Genomic DNA, 18,423 nt, shown 5'->3' on the forward strand with positions numbered 1-18,423 from the left:
TGAATGTACAAATGTGCTTTATACAATTGATGTATGTATGGATTGTGATAAGAGTTGTATGAGCCCCTAATAAAATGATTTAAAAAAAAAGAAAACCTAAAAAAAAAAAAAGTGGGACATTGAATAAGAAATACCTGTGAAGAATCAATGCCGTTGAATTATGGTGCTGGTTAAGAATGTTGAAAGTACCATGAACTTCCAAAATAAACCTATAATAATAACCTATCTTAGAAGAAGGACAGCCAAAAGGTCCCATAGAGGCAAGGATGGTGAGACTTTGTCTCACTTATTTAAACTCGCTGTCCGCAGAGACCAGTCCCTAGAGGACACTGCACTTGGTAAAGTAGACAATCAGTAAAAAAGAGAAAGGCTCTCAATAGATGTATTGGCACAGTGGTCGCAACAGTGGGCTCTAACCTAAGAACAATTCTGAAGATGGTATAGGACCTGGCGGTGTTTTGGGGTTTTCTTGTTTTTGTTTTGTACATAGGGTTGCTATGATTCAGAGCTGACCCCAGGGCACATAGCAACAAATACAAGCACATGAGACCTGTTTTCACGTTTTGACATTTCACGCTCTCCTACATCTGGCTTGCTTCTACCTTTGGTTCTTGGCACTTGAGCTGTGGCCTATCACCTGACCTCATCCGCCAGCTTGAACAACTTTGTGGATGAAGAGAATATTCCAGATGGACATCTGAATTTTGGATAGAGTACCAACCAGCCTCTACCACTATCTGAGATATTTGCTTAACGGTTCATGAGTTGAGAACTCTTACAGTGAATTGTGGAACCCTTGGACGTGAGGGGATATACTTAGTGGAGTGGTGGTTGATATCAGGAATAATGAAGTGATATAGAGTTTTGGAAGAGTTGAACATTTGGAAAATATTCAATGTTCTCCTCAGAATTAGTATTTCATCAATCTTTCAAAAATAATTTATTTTTGCATGATGGGACTTCAAAAATGTATGCAAAGTGCCCATTATTTTTCATTCCATTTACTATGAACTTTTAATGCCCCTCTTTATATATAGAAAGATGCTAACATGAAATACCAAACCCTCATAAAACATTACCTATGTCCTTCCCCATTATCTGTGAAATTTAATACCATGTGCCTTGGTTTTCTTCAAACATTGGTTTAGGCTCTTTGTAAAGTTACGGAAGCTAGGGAATCACGTTTATTCAATTTGCATACTTGTTTGATTTGTATGATTAGAAAATAATCAGAGAAGTTAGGATATATGAAGAAGAAAGTGGCATCAGGATTGAAAGAAGGCTTATTAACAACCTGTGGCATGCAGACGACACACCTTTTTTCTGAAAAAGAGAAGGACTTGAAGAGATTACTAATGATGATCAAGGATTGTAGTCTTCAGTATGGATTACAGCTCAATGTAAAGAAGACCTAAATCCTCACAACTGGACGCAAAGCTAACGTCATGATAAATGGAGAAAACGCTGGAGTTGACAAGGATTTCATCTATGTGGATCCACAAGCAATGCTCATTAAAGCAGCAGTCAAGAGATCAAAAACATATTGCATGAGGTAAATAATTTGCTGCACAGGACTCTTTAAAGTATTGAAAAACTTTATATAACTTTGAAGACTAAGGTGCGCCTGACCCACGCCATGATATTCTCCGTTGCCTCATACGCATGTAAAAGTTGGACATTCAACAAGGAAGACCGAAAAAGAACTGATACATTTGAATTTGGGGTGCTGGAGAATATTGAAAGTACTATGGACTGTTAAAAAGACAAAACGATCTGTATTGGAAGAAATAAGGCCAAAGTGCTCCTTAGAGACAAAGTTGGTAAACCATCTTAGATACTTTGGATATATTGTCATGAGAAACCAGCCCCTGGAGAAGGCTATCATGCTTGGTGAAGCAGAGGGGCATCAAAAAAAAGGAAGTCCTCAAAAAGATGGACTCGCACAGTGGCTGCATCAGTGACTCGAGGCATAGGAGCACTTGTGAGCATGGCACAAGAAGTGGCAGTGTTTCATTCTGTTGTGCATAGGGTAGCTATGGGTTGGAGCTAATTCTATGGTACCTAACAACAGCAAGATCAATTTTGTTATGTGGTGTTTTTAAACATTGGAAGTTTACTTGGTGTATAGTCTTCTTCCAATATAAGGGGATACTGAGGAAAAGCTTGCTCACTTTTAGCTAGCTCTCCTTCCTGCTTCTGGCTCACTGGTTTCTGGTTCCTTTCACTTGAACCAACAGCTTTTCCTATTGCCTGCTGATCCTGGGAGTCATCAGCACCTGCCATCTGACATACTGACCTTGGATTCATTCCCCTCTGCACCAACAACAATCATCCAGTCTCATATCTGATCCATGGACCTGGAAGCTACCTGGGCTTGGATTTGCCTGCTTATACAAACTATGAACAAATTTATTGATATAGGTACAGATTTTATTTTTATATAATACATTTTAAACTAAAACTTACAGTATACTTATTTAAAAGTTTATTCTTAGAGTAAGAACAAATTAATTTTCCAACTTAAGTTAAAATTGATTTTGTCCAGGTCAGTCATGACTTTCATTTTATTGAATGCAACGACCAGTTCCTAAATTAATATATGGAAACATCTAGAACAATTAATATATTCAACCATTCTTGCTTCTTGAACTCTACCTTCCCCTACTCTGAAGGTCATTCTTTCATCAAATGATAGATTTCCTTTGTCTGAGATTTACTCAAAAGATTTATTTTCTCTTTTATTAATACTAACTCCTTAAGTGATCCATTATTCCCATGAGTTTAAATACAATTTGTATGATGATGATTCTCAAATGTAGTTTTATAACTCAAATATTTTCCTCTGACCTCCACACTCATATATTTAACTTCTTATTCTTATCTCCACTTAAGTGTCTAAGAAGCTAGTCAAATTTTACATGTGTAGAACTGAGCTGGCTTTCTTCCTTTAAATTGTTCACCTTAGTCTTCTATATGTTTCTATGAAAACTCAGTTCTGTGAAATATGTGCCCTAGACACCTTGGGCATATCCATGGCATTTCTCTAATGTACCAGCACATCTAATTGATTTCATAATAAAAATATAACCATAACACAGCTGTCTCATTTAAACACAATACCACCACCCTGTACCAACCCCCACCATCTTCTTTTCTGGACCATTACACAGACGATCTGAATGTGTTCATTGCTTTTCTTCTTGCTTCTCTAGAGTATACTGACAATATGACAGTCACTGTACTTGAGCTTAAGCCATTTTAAATACCTGGTCTGCTCAATAGCTTCTCTTGGATTTCTTTCTCACTCAGAGTAAAAATCTAATTCCTTACCAGGGCCCACAAAGTTCTATACATTTTGATTGCATGACCTCCCCAAGATCACCAGGTACTCGTCTACTGTTTTTTGCTTTGTTTTGTTTTCACTCACTCATGTTAAGTGGAATCAGCCTTCTTGCTCCTCAAACACCAATGATTATTACACCTCAAGATATTTGTACTCATTGTCTTGTTTTCTCTTTCTAAAAGGTTCTTCCCAGGATGTCCACGTACCAAACTGTTTTAATTTTTTTAGATCACTTCCCAAATGTCACATTTCTTGTGAGGCTCTGCCAACCCAGGATGCACTAGGAAGGTATGGCATAGATACATGTTAAATTGCAAGTAGCATACCCAGGTTAAGAAGAAAAGTATTTATGTGACTATCTACAATGGAGCCCTGAGGGGCTGTTAGTTTATGCATTGGGCTACTAACCACAAAGTCAGCAGTTCTAAACCACCAACTTCTCCCCAGGGGAAATAATAGGCTTTCAGCTCCCATAAAGATTTAGTCTCAGAAACCCACTCGGGCAGTTCTATTGCAACATATAGGGGTGCTAAGTGTTTGCAATGAGTCAAAGGTCTTGTTCTACTACTCTATTATGAGAACTGACAAATAGTCTCCCTCCTCCCACCAAAAAAAAAAAAAGATATAAAATACATTTTTAAAAATTCAGAAAATAATCAATGGAACTAACTCGTATGCATACAGAAGGTGTTCTAGCCTCACACTTGGTGACTTAGTTGTGTCTAGGTAACTTTTATAAGGTTTTACTGCTTCAGGGGTAGAATTATTGCTTTTTATGCAGGAGATCACTGCATGGTTGCAGTGAAATTACACACGTAAGGCTCTGATTTCTATGTTTTTGTAGCTCACACCTAAAGATTGGGTGGCAACATCCAAAGAGGGTATGTGAAACACTAATAGAGATGATTGATCAGTTTTGCCATTTATCTGTATTTATAAGAGTGAGACATCTAAGAAGCAGGGATAATCCTGTGATCATCCAACAAGATGAGTCACCAGTGGAAAGTGTTTGGCATCTCTGCCTGAAGTGGTGGTGGCAGCAGGGGCACCGGAGGCTGCAGCAACCAAGATCACAAGACAGAGCAGAGGAGCAGTTATGAGATCATGAGGCAGAGCCATGGCCTCTAAGGCCCACAGAACAAGGCCAAGGCCAATGGAAATGTTTCTGATAGTTTGAAGACTAGGGAGACAGCTGCTAACTGAGCTAAGGCAATGCTATGGCCCAAAACTGTATTATTAATATTTTCTGATCTTAACTTATGGTAACCTGTTAACTCCCCTAATGAGCTTTCATAATTTTAACTATTGTCTGTGAATTCTGTGTAGACATTATCATGGGTTACTGAACCCAGAAAAAAAGAAAGAAAAAGTAGAGTGCTGAGGAAAAAATGGTTGGTGTTAGGATAGAGTAAAAGAAGGCTAGAGGCTGGAGGCACGTCTCATCTCTGCCTTGTGGCAAATGGCATTGGGCTGTTGTGTAATTGAATTCTCTCCTTTTTTCTACGAAAGCTGGATGAAGTTAGAGATTGCCCTCATGCCATTCCTCACAGATTCAGGTTTGATTCCCAGCCAATAAGGCTTGTGTATTGCTGGGATATAAAACATGCTTCAGCAGATTTCTAGACTAAGAAGCAAGACAAAAAAGGAAAGACCAGCCTATCTAGTTCTAAAATCCTGTCAGTGTCACCGACTGGACAGCACTGTGTGCCCTCTGCATAGTGTCACCTTCAGTAGGGAGTCTACTCAACAGCAATTAACAAAGTGTAAGACTCAATTTGTTCCTATGGTTTTTTAAGTCTAGGTTGTCCCCAAACAGAAATTGAAAATCTTAGGACCACAAAATATATGTGGTTGAGTTAGCTTATAGACTTTTTAAGAAGATAGATATAATCAGTCAATAGATGACATAGATGCTTCAATACATGTGTACTCACTGATCTGAAAAAAGTGGCTTTATAGTATATAATCAGGACATTTATCCCTGAGGTCAGAAGCTACACTTCCACCACAATTTGTACTCAACTTTTAGAGCTAAACTTCTCAGGACTAATTCTATGTATTTTAGCATAATTTCTTATACTAATAATACTTGCTATTGTTTTAATATGTGATGATAAAGAATCTCATATTGTCACATTTTATCAATCAATTAATAAGTCTTTCCCCACCTTATTATTAAACTTCATGAAAGTGGGCACTGGATATGTATTGTTCTCCCCAAGCCCCAGATAACAGTAAATTGATGATTGAAAATGGATAATAAAACTACCTGGATTAAATGAATGAATAAATAAAAGAGATATACACTTTACACATTGTATAGCTTGAAGCAATATAATATTTGAAGTTAGATGATAAGGTCATATTATATACGTAGATACTCTCAAAGGTCAGTCAATTCGTTAAAATGTGAAGCAGGGCAAAAACAAGAACAGAAGGAATTGTAGAGCCTTTCAGAAAATAGAGAATTTCTGCTAATTTAAAGGTAATCAAATCATATATTCTTAAAAAATAAAACACTATAAAATGTCTCAGGATTTATTTAAAATCATGAGAGGTCAATTATGTATTCTATTCTTCAAAGTTTATCTTCTGTTTTTCTTTCTTTGTGATAACAAAAGCCCAAAGTTTCTGAGACTACATGTATTCATAATACATGAATGAGAGCTCACTTGAAATTTATGGGGATATTGACTCTTATTTAGGTGATATAGTTACGTTGCTTTATAAACTTACTAAAAGTATCATTAAAGTCAAGCCGCCAACAAATGAGCACAAATTCTGAGAAATATGTGATCAGAAAAGCACTGTGGCCTTGATCATTCAATTTATCTTAATATTTCAAACCACTGAAGGCAGGAATGAGGCTCTGGGTAAGCTCAAAAGGGTCTTCTCGATTTTAAAAAACACTTGCAATTCTATGTCCCAATCTTGGCCATCTTATAGACTATATTAAAGCAGAAATGTTTTTATCAGGTGCTGTCAAGACAACACACAATTACCTTATTGTCAACAGAATGCAACACTTCCCGGTCCAGTGCCATGTGCTCCAGAGCTGTTCCACGGCAGCCAAGGTGCCACTCTGTCTCACCAGGGGCTTCATCTCTTTCATTGACCCTCTCGTTACCAAGCACCATGTCCCTCTCCAGTGATCGACCCTTCTGGTAGCATAACTAAAATACATGAAATGAAGCCTTGACATCCTCCCTTCTAAGGAGTTTTGTGACTACTTTTCCCAAGAGATATTTGTTTTTCAACTGGAAGTTTTGGATATAGTCAATATTTTTTGTCAACATCAAAAGTCAAATGCACCAACTACCATGACCCCAATTCTGCCTTGCAAACCTGGTTAGACCAGAGGATGTACAGTGGTACAGATTGGAACTGGAAATGCAGAGAATCTAGGACAGATGAACCCCTCAGGAACAGGGGTGATAGTGGCGATACCAGGAGGGAAGGTAGTGGGGTAGAAAGGGGGAATTGATCACAGGGATTGTATTAGTCTAGGTACTTTAGAGAAACAAATCCACAGCAACTCATGTATAAGAGAGTTTTATGTAAAGAAAGTGTGCATCATGAAAACATCCCAACCCAATGCTGCCCAAGCCCACAAGTCCAACATTAACCCATTAACCCAACACAAGTCCACAAAGTCCTCCACCTCACAAAACAGAGGCAATGATGCCAACTGCAGGAGGAAAGCTGAGTCAGTGAACGAATAAGCATCTCAGCACTAGCAGGGTTCTCCACACGGCTGCTCCAGTACCCAGGGCTGCATCGGGATAGGTCCACGTGGCTTCTCCTTGGGGATGTCTTGTAGGAAGTCAATCTTTCAAGCTGAAGCAAGGAACTGATAAGGCAGCTGCACCCTGGTGCGACCATCAGAAAGCAAGAGACCTGAGAACTAGAAAGACGAGGCTCACCACCCATTTATCCCTCTGCCTTTCAATTAGCCCCACATGTGTTTATGGGCCAGGTTGGCAATTAACTAACTCAGGGATCTACATATAACCTCCTCTCTGGGGGATGGGCAGCAGAGGGGTGGGTGAAGGGAGACGCTGGGCAGTGTAAGATAAGATATAATAATAATTTATAAATTATTAAGGGTTCATAGGGGAGGGGGAGGGGGGAAAGGAAAATTAGCTGATTCCGGGAACCCAAGAGGGAAGCGAATTTTGGGAATGATGAGGGCAAAAAATGTATAGGTGTGCTTTACACAATTGATCTATGTATTGTGATGAATTGTATGAGCTCCAATAAAATAATTTTAAAAAAATCAAATGCACCAACTATTTTTTATTATTCCCTTTTTAAAAAAAGTAATTTTCTAAAAATTGTCCTAGTGTAAGCCTATGTGTCTTTGAATTATCTAATGGACTAAATTTTTTAAATGCCTTCTTTGTTCTATTCTGCTTACCAATTATTTATAGAGATTCATTTTGGTGAAAAATAAAGTCACTTTTGATACATTCCCACTAAAATATTGTACCTTTATTACTATTAGCCATCAGGAATTCCTTTCTGTTGTCTTATTTATACTTCTCAACTAAAGGAGTATACTTATTTAATAATAAATGAATTCCTCTACCCAAACACATTATTTCACAAAAGATAATATAAGTGATGAGTACTTTATATTCTACATTAAGTTTGCTGCTAGATTTAACACAGGGCTATGGGTGCATATAAATTATCAAAGATAAAGTTTCTTTGTTTCCATTTCTAGAGCCTCTTTTACTGTTCAGATAGAGATGAAGGCTGCTTAATCCTTCCTCTTCAGTATATTTGTGATCAGAAGATATGTGTACACAGCCCGACATTCTTGCTCTACATTTGTCTTCTTTTTGAATTACATATTAATTTAGGAAGATGTTTTAAGCTTTTCGATAAATTTTGCATGTTGCTGTTTATCACAGAATTTTTCCTCTTCGTATGAATTTAGTATTCCTGAAAAGTTTCAGATATTACAATACTCATTTAGCTGCAACATTGCAAAATGCATTCAGAAGCAATGAAAACTGCTCTAACATACTCAGTTGTGGACCCTGCTGAGCTAAAAATGTCTCCACACATTTCCTTTCTCATATTTAGGAGAACTGCAAATCGAGGGAAACAGCTACTTCGTTTCTGTTCTCTGGCCAGTGCGTGAGTCCCAGGCGACATTCCAAGGGATATAGGTCTGATGGCTTCAGCACATCCTCTAGAGAGCTCTCCCTCTGCTAGCCACAGCAGAACTGGCCATCTTTGGTGATTTGTTCTTACCAGAGAGGTTTTGTGCCAGGAATATGACTGCATTACCTTCTCTCCCTGGGGAAGAAGATCTCTTTTGATCATGTTTTCAGCCACCTCAGGGTCAGAAGGGGAACACCTTGCATTATGTCCCACTGGCTCCTCCCCAGCCGGAGTGGAGTCCATCTGCCTTTCTGCCAGCTCTTGTTTAAACACAAGCAGGAGCATTAAGAAGGGCGAGGGTCAGGAGAACAGCGAAAAATAAAGAAATCCAGGTATGAGTTGGTGGCCAGATGTTCCAGTTAAAGGGGTAACCCATAGATATTAATTTCATTCTATTGTTATAAAGCCCTATTTTTGCATTACTTAAATATACCCGTGTTCAGCACATCCTCTTTTTTTTTTTTTTTTTTGCCTTGCTCTCTCGGGGTTAGGAGTCATTAACCTTCTCCTTTAGGAGCATATTTGCAGGACAACAGAAATGGAGACATTTTCTTGCCTGACCAAAATCATTTCCTTCCAGAAAAAAAAAATCCATTTGGGTACTAAAACATTTTTAAAATGGAAGATTTGTATTCAAGAATCTTTTAAAGGTAAAAATACTTATACCACTTGATTCATCTTTCTCTTTAATCAATAATATGAAACCATATTTTGAAGCTCTTTACCTTTGGAAATAGAACTCTCATACATTCAGACACTTTATAAAACACCTCATGCCTATTATTGGGGATGATTCCCAAACCACGACTTTCTTTCTGCTTGATATAACTTTGGGAGTTGCTTTTTGGGGGTGGGGTGGGGGTGGTAAGTAACATAATGTATTTCTCTAGATTAAAAAATAAGGAGTAAAAAGACATTAGAAAATAATAATTAGCATCAACATCTAATTCATGGAAAATGCTGTTGATGCTGGTATAAAGGAGAGTGGACCCAGGGTCAGGGAAATTGATTCTTCTAATACTGATTCTACGGCTGATTTGATATGTAATTAAAGACTCTTGTTCTTCAAATGTACTCTGAAGGAATTGACTAGTTTAAAGATTTTGTCTCTCAGGGTGTGGGTTGCAAATAATTTCCATACCAGTGAGGAACTTGGTAGAAATGTAACATTTCAAAATTGCTATCCTAAGAACCCTTGATTGGCATTTTAATATGATTTCCCCGTGCTTCTTATGAACATTGGGGTTTGACAACACTGTGTAGCTTCAATAGTATTTTACTCCCCCTGATAAAAAGATCGTACTAGCTCTGTGGAGTGAACACTGACTGATTCACGGCAACCTCGCGTGTGCCAGAGTAGAAGGGCAGATCAGAGCCTTTACAGCGGCTCATTTTTCAGACAGAGATCACCATGCCATTCTTTTGAGGTGCCTTTGTGAAGAAGACAACCCCACTTATCTGTCGTTTTGCTGTATTGTGGTAGCTTGTGTGTTCTTGTGATACTGGAAAATATGTCACTGGTATTTTAAATGTCAGCCGGGTCGCCCAACATGAACAGTTTTTAGCAGAGCTTCCAGACAATGAAGAAGTACCCAGCTACCCAGAAGAAGAAGCCGCTAAAAACCTTATGCATAGCTGTGAAGCATTTTCAAATACTGAAAGCCTAAACAAAGGAAGCACAACATGGTCAGCTACACAGGCCGCAGATCAGCCCCTCAGGTCTGAGGGCATTCTAAATGTGACTGAAAGAAAGACAGATGGTTTCTTGGAGAGGGGTTAGCCATGGTGACACAAGTGTGGTGAAGACTGTGGGTGTAGAACCTTCAGCATCTTCATTTGCAGATGAGGCAGGACTCAAGGTAAAGAGGAACTAATGCAAAAATCTTCCAATGTGTGGAACTTAGATTGTGCCTGAAGTATGAATCTAGGAAATTGGAAGTGGTCAAAAATGAAATATAACGCACGAACATTCATGTCTGTAGGCATTAGGGAGCAGAAATGGACTGGCATTGACCATTTTAAGTCAGAAAATTATATGATTTACTACACCAGGAATAATACAATCAAGAAGAATGGCAGGACATTCTTGTCAAAAAGAAGCTTGCCAAATCCATCATGATGTTCAATCCTATGTGTGATGGCATTATCTCTATCAACCTACAAGGAAATCCAATCAATACAACTATTATTGAAATTTATGCACCAACTACAAAAGCTAGGGATGGATAAAGAGTTCAGTAGGAAATTAATCAAATAGCTAATCAAGATGGATTCATAGTTATTAGTGATTAGAATGTGAAAGTTGGGAATAAAGAGGAAAGCATAGTAATTGGAAAACATGGATTTGGTGGTAGAAACTAAGCTGGGGATCACATGATAGTATTTTGCAAACCAACAACTTGTTCATAGCAAATACATATTTTTAACAACACAAAAAGTGACTACACACATTGACTTCCCCAGTTGGAACACACAGAAATCAAATGGACTACATATGTTGGAAAACAAGAAGAAGCAGCTTAATATCAGTAGCTAAAACCAGACCACAGGCTGACAGTGGAATAGACCATCAATTGCTGATATGTAAGTTCAGGGTAAAGCTGAAAAAAAGTAAAACAAGTCCACAGGAGCCAAAATACAATGTTGAGTCTATCCCATCTGAATTTTGAGAATATCAGAAGAACAGATTTAAGGCATTGAACATAATGACAGAAGACCTGATGGACGGGGGCAGGATATCAAGAATCATTCATGAAGAAAGTAAACTGTCATTAAAAAGAAAACACAGATCAAAGTGGGTGTCAGAAGATAACTCTGAAAGTCTATTCATCATAGAGTAGCTGAAGCAAATGGAGGAAAGGATGAAGTTAGAGAGCTGAATAGAAATGTTCAAAGGGCAACTGGAGTTGACAAAGCCAAGTATTGTAATGAAACGTGCAGGGACCTGAAATTAGAAAACCAAAAGGGAAAAACAGTAAACAAATCTGAAATTTAAAGAACTGAAGAATAAATCCAAGCCTCAAATTTCGATTTTGAAAGATTCTATGGGGAAAATATTGAATGATGCAGGAAGCATCAAGAGAAAATGGAACAAATACACATAGTTACAGTACCAAAAAGAACTAGTAAACAGTCCGCCATTTCAGAAGGTAGTATATGAACAGCCAATGGTGTTGAAGGAAGAATTTCAAACTGCACTGAACACATTAGCCAAAAACAGGGCTCTAAGGATTGACAAAAAATCTATGGGGAAATTTTCAGCATGTAGAGGAAGCACTGGAAACCCTCACCCCTCTATGCCAGGAAATTTGGAAGACAACTACTTGGCCAACTGACTGGAAGAGAGATATATGTGCACCTATTCCAAAGACAGGAAGCCAAACATAATGCTCAAAATACAGAACGGTATCACGGATATTTCACACGTGAAATTTTGCTTAAGATCACCCAACACAGTTTGCAGCAGTACAATGACAGAGAAGAGCCAGCAATTCCGGCGATATTCTGAAGAGGTTCTGGAACAAATGTATCATTGCTGATGTCAGATGGATTTGGACTCAAAGTAGAGAATATCAGACCGATGTTTACTTGTGCTTCATTCACTGGGCAAAAGCATTCAAGTGGGTGGACCATAGTTAACTGTGTGAAACTTTGAGATGAGTGGGAATTCTGAACATTTCATTGTGCTTATTGAAACCTGCACATGAATCAAGAGGCAGTTTTGAGAACAGAACAAGTGAAGCTTCCATGGTTGAAAATCAGGATACGTGTGCTCCATGGTTACACCCCCTCACCATATTGTTCAATCTGTGTGCTCAGCAGATTATCAGAGAAACTGGATTATCTGAAGAAGAGTACAGCATCAGTGTTGGAGGAAGGCTTATCAACAACCTTCAATATGCAGAGGATGCAACCTAGCTTGCTGAAAGTGAGGAGGAATTGAAGCACTTGCTGTTAAGAATCAAGGATTGACTTTAAGTGTGGATTAGTAAATGTAAGGAGAACCCAAATCCTCACAACCGGACCAAGACATAACATCATGCTAAAAAGAGAAAAGTTGGAAGTTGTCAAGGATTTCATCTTACTTGGATCCATCATCACTACTCATGGAAGTCATAGTCGAGAGATTAAAAGACGTATTGCATTAGGTCAATCTGCTGTGCAAGATGTTTATAGAGTGTTGAAAAGCAAAGGCATTACTTTTAGGACAAGCCGAGCCTGACTCAAGCCTTGATATTCTCCATTGCATCAAATGCAAGTGAAAATTGGACATCGAATAAAGAAGACTGCAGATAAATGAATGCATTTAAATTCGGTGCTGGAGAAAAATATTGAAAGTGCCAAGGACTGCTAGAGGTATTGACCTATGTCTCTCTCTATATTTATAAGGCAATACACTGAAGCTGTGGACAGGCCTTGGCCTCAGCTTAGGTTCCTGTCCCCCCACCTCTACCCAAGATGCTTCAGTAATCCTCATCTATAGTATCGATAGACTTTGCTATACCCACAGGACAACCAGAGAGTCGGTATGCCCATAGAGCATATTGGTGAAAGAAACTACAATGGTCTTTGATTATTGCACTTAAATGATGTTACTAGAACAGAAAAAGAAAAAAATATTGCTTTTATATATATAATTGTTTGGGAGCACACATACACATCTGAGGATGCCTAGATATAATTGTCACACAGATAAGCATTAAGAATGCATCTCACTTTTATTTCTCATTTACAAATATTTTAGTGAATGGTACTCTTTATTTTGTTTTTTTGAGTTTTTATTTTATTGGAGGATCTTACAGCTCTCGTCACAATCCATACATATATCCATTGTGTCAAGCACCTCTGTATCTCTGTTGTCATCATCTTTTTCAAAACATTTTCTTTCTACTTGAGCCCTTGGTATAATCTAAGCAATTGTTCAAGCTTCTCCACCACTCTCGTATACAATCAGACAACAGATTTGATCAATTGAAAAATATTAAATATTCCTAATCTCCACCGTTTTCGCTGTAATCCTCACTGTCACTGTAATCCTCACTGTCTTCAGATCATTACTTCTGTGGTCCTGTTCCCTCCAGTTACAACTTGCAGTAGCAACTTGATAATATCCACCATTGAACTGGTTTTGCTTTCCTTCAATCAATTTGTAATGGTTTAAAATTCCGTTGTCAAACTTGTTGCTACAAACCTCATTGTTTTCCTCTCCTTACATTCTGTTACTGCTTGTTTGGAAGTTGTACACATAAATGTTAGTTTTTCACATAGTTTTGCTTAACTCTATGTCCTTCTACATTTTGTTTCCCAAGTTTTGTGAACTATTCCTCCTTAATTTAATCAAATGCTCAGTCATTTTCAAGTCTTAATGAAGTTAAGACAGGATATATTGGAAATATTAAGAATTTAATATTAAGAAAAATGCAGTGCTGTGAAGCATATCCTTTCCATATCCTTGGATTTTTCAGGAAAAGAAACCCGTAGGTAAGTGAATTTTTCCTCCATTAAAAGATCAGGGAGGCATCCCTGAGGTTTCATGGAACACCAATTAACACTCATGTTTTTAACAATAAACTAACTAATGGATTTTAAAGCTGACCATGATCCTGTCAGCTTTAATAGGTTGATGATATATGTCCTTCATATACAGTCCTTAATAGAATCGTCTCAAATCACTTTTGTTCTGTCATGCATATGAAACATAAGATGGAACTAATTATAAGAAAATCTCAGTGACAAAACAGATGGACTTAACTTCTGTATGAGTTTTATCCAATCATACCATATCCACCTTTTGTTAATTGTTGATCTGTAGCTTAGAGGACACAATGTCAGAAAAGAAAAATCTAGTCAAGAGTTATCAGAATAGCTTTGCCATAGCTCATTATTTTTGTCTCTTAGCAGTTAGCTTACTACACAGGGCACCAAGAATTACAGTAACCATTTTATCCCCAAAGCGGATTCTTTATACCTATAGCTACTTAAAGCAGATGAGCAAGTGGCTTATTAGGCTTTCCTACTCCTCCTATTTCACATTTGCTTACACAAGTGAGGGTTTGTTACTCACAGGACGTGAGCTCTGCTGAGATGCATGCGTTCACTTCACACGGATTTCATGTGATCTACACCCTCTAATATTATTCATATGATCTTGGACATCAAATATCTCTTGAGAGCCCAAATTCCACAGAACTCGCAGTAAATTAATCCAAGATACCTGAAATTCTAAGATCTCTCCACTGAAGGACAAATGTCTTTTTTTTTTTCATTTTTCAACAGCAGTATTATACTTGTAACCCATAATAAATGTTTCTAAAAATACGTCAGCGTCTTTCATATATCCTCTCTCTCATTAGACCTACAATTTAAAAAATGGTGAGGAGAAATAGGAATACAAGGTAAACACTGGGGCATAAATCCAGAGTAGTGCACCTATGCCCATTTTCAAGGGGTCAAAGTGTTCTGATAAGCTCGCAAGCATATTTTTTACCATACATTGATATAATTTTAACTGTTCTTAACATTCACACAATTTTTATATATGAAAAATTTCTAAAGCCAAGTGGCCTTTCCTTCGATCCTCTCTTTTCTTGGTAATCATTTTATTCAGTTATTGTGAAATAGTGTCTTTAGAAATTCCTCTCTTCAAGGTTCCTTTAATTGGTCATTATATCCATCCCTACTTGGAAATATGAGCAGGTCTATATATTTCCCGTTTCTTGACTGTTTTGGCAATTTTCCCTAAAAGGGAGGAAAAACTCTATAAAATTTCCTTTGGCCCCCCCAAACAGAAACATCTGCTGGAGCCATGAGTAGCTTGTTGGCGGTGCTGCGCGGCCCTAGCCTGGAGTTGATTATCGCAGCTGCTTCACCAGTATCCATACACTCTGTGAGGAACACGTCAAAATGCTGGGAAGACTCATTATAAATACTGGAGACATGGAAGAGAAGAAAGAGGGAAAACATTTACAATCCTTTGGCCCAAGCATTTTATGAGTCTCACAAACTAAAATCATTAACCAAGCATCAAACTGCTTGATTAAAAACTTAACCAAAACAAAAAAAATATATATATCGGGACATTGCTTTCTGTAAATATTGCCACTTGGCAAATTTAATTAAAGAAGGACATATTGCTGGTTTGCTGGTTCATTCTTTTTTTCTCCCAGAAAAAAAATGTATAATATAATTGACACTCTAGGAAAAGGATTGGTTGCTTAACTTAAGGATTGCTTGCTTAAACTGCAAATTGCATGTCAACTCACAGTAGAATTGGCTTTGGATAGCACTTTCCAGCCTGAGTGCACTTAGGCATTTATATTCTTTGAAATGGTTTAACAGGTGCAAGCCAAGTCCTCCTAAAAATTCTATGAATGAAAATGTTTGGAACAGTTTCTGTAAGACATTCACTCTACCCAGTGCACAACAGAACTAGCTGTGAGATGTTTGATATACGGACAATTCCAACAGATGAAAACAGCCCACGCTGGATTCTTCATCCAGTGATACCGGCATATATCTATGGCACAATTAGATATGTCATTACTTTCCTACAGGGTGAAAATGCCCCTTTTCATTCTGCTAGTATTTATAAGGGAACACTTAAGAGCAGATTATATTAAAAATTCTGATAAAAATGTATTTGCTTTAAAGACCTACTATATAAATAAGACATAATAAATCTAAATCTTTTGCCTTCAATCAGTTCAGACACACAGTGACCTTCTAAGACAAAGTGTTTCAGTGGTTAATCCCTCAGAAGTGGACAGCTTACTTTTTCACTAGGATGTTCTTAGCCAGAAAATTCCACTGAAACCACCTGCTAGTACTTGAAATACCAAAGTCAGAGCTGTGAGCATCACAGCAACACACGAGCCATTCAAGCGCCACCAAATGACAGACTACTGGTGGAGAACACTCAGTATATCTCAAGCTGAAAGAACTGAAAACAAAAAGTCTTATTTGAAAATATCGATGGTTGCTATTGCTGCAGCTACTTTGTCCATCCATCTTGTTGAGGGCTTTCTTTCCTCTTTTTCTTTGTCCTTCCACTTTACCAAGCTTGATGTCGTCCTCCAGGGCCTGGTCTCTCCAGATAACTTATGCAAAATACATGTGAGGGAGTCTCATTATCTGTGTTAGTCTGGGCAGACTAGAGAAAAAAATCCACAGAAACTCATGTGTGTATAAGAGAGAGTGTTCTATATGGGGTAAGTGTACATTAAGAAAGCATCACAACCCAGTGCTGTCCAAACCCATAAGTCCGACATTAGCCCATCTGTCTGACACCAATCTACAAAATCCTCCTCAATCTCACAAAACACATGTAATGATGCCAAATGCAGGAGGAGAGCTGAATCACTGAGTGTGTAAGCATCTCAGCGCTGTCAGTGGTCTCCATGTGTCTTCTCCAGCACCCAGGGCTGCGTCGGGGTAGGTCCATGTGGCTTCTCCTCATGGATGTCTTGCAGGAAGTGAGCCTTGTCAGCTGAGGTATTTGTACTGCTCTATAATTAGCTGCTTATTTCTTGTGTTAATATATCTATCTATATAAAAATAAATATAAAATCATAAGTGTCCTGGTTTTCTTTCTCTAGAGAACCCTGTCCAACATAAATTGGTACCAAGAGTCAGGTATTTATGCTAGGCAGAGTTCTCTTATTCTCTTGCTCTTTGATGATTGGACCAGTGTGCAGTTGCCTTAGCTTGTTCTCTGCCCCAATTTGCAAGCTACACTCTCTGTGGGACACCTAACCCGTGGACTGTGTCACTGTAGTTTGAGGTTCCTTCAAGACCTGTTTCGCCATGCTACTGAAGTATGCATCGCTTGAGCTAGAGACTGTCGGACCCTGTCATCTGGCTCACTGTTGTAACCTGCTTTGCTGTTTGCTGCCTGTGACCAGATTTCCTGAATTGCTCTACAGAGGACACAGCTGTCTGCTTCCTTGACTTGCACCCAGTGGCCCTTAAGTGTATTAGCTGTCTCACGGAAGTGAGTTGCACTGAGCCATTTGTACTGCTCTATAATTAGCTGTTTATTTCTTTGTTATCTGTCTATATAAATATATATAAAATCATAAGTGTCTTGGTTTTGTATCTCTAGAGAACCCTATCTAATATACCATCCTTACCTCTAAGGAGCATTCTGACTGTATTTCTTCCTAGACATATGTTTGTTCTTTTGGCTGTCCATTGTACTTTCAATATTCTTTGCCAAGACTGTAGTTTAAGTGCATCAACTTTTCTTCACTCTTCCTTATTATTTGTTGTGCATAGGATCTGTATGAGAAGGGGGGCACATCTCACATCCTCTGGCTCCCGCTGCTGATTACCACAAGGCAGGGGTCAAACATACCTGTACCCTCCATCCTTCTTTTTAACCAATTCTGACACCAGTCACTTCTCCTACAGCACCCTATTTATGTGGCTCTGTTCAACAATTCACTGTGACGACTATACAGCACTCACAGACTATGAACACAGAACTTACAGATGATGCTCACAATTATGAGTTTACTAGAGAAGTTAAAAAGTTAGAGTCAAGGTGGAAAATGCTCAGGAAATACTACTGTTTAAATTAGAAAAGATGTGTGTCAGGGGTTTTATCCTTTCACCATACCTATTTTATATGCATGCTGAGCAAATAATCCAAGAAAATGGACCATATGAAGAACAACACAGAATCAGAAATGGATATGTATGATATGCGGATGACACAACCTTGCTTGCTAAAAATGAGGAGGACTTAAAGAACTAGAGGAAGGTTATATGTTTCATCATTGCTACCCTGCACCCTGATTAGCTCATCTCCTCCCCAAAACCCCTCAGCAGGGGGGTGTTCAGTTGCCAACCGATGGACTCTGAGTCTCCACTCTGCACTCACCCACCTTTACAATGACATGATTTCTTGT

This window comes from Echinops telfairi, unplaced genomic scaffold (assembly GCF_000313985.2).
Source record: "Echinops telfairi isolate 266 unplaced genomic scaffold, ASM31398v2 ScPeMD7_6;HRSCAF=24_1, whole genome shotgun sequence".
In the NCBI taxonomy this organism is placed as follows: Eukaryota; Metazoa; Chordata; class Mammalia; order Afrosoricida; family Tenrecidae; genus Echinops; species Echinops telfairi.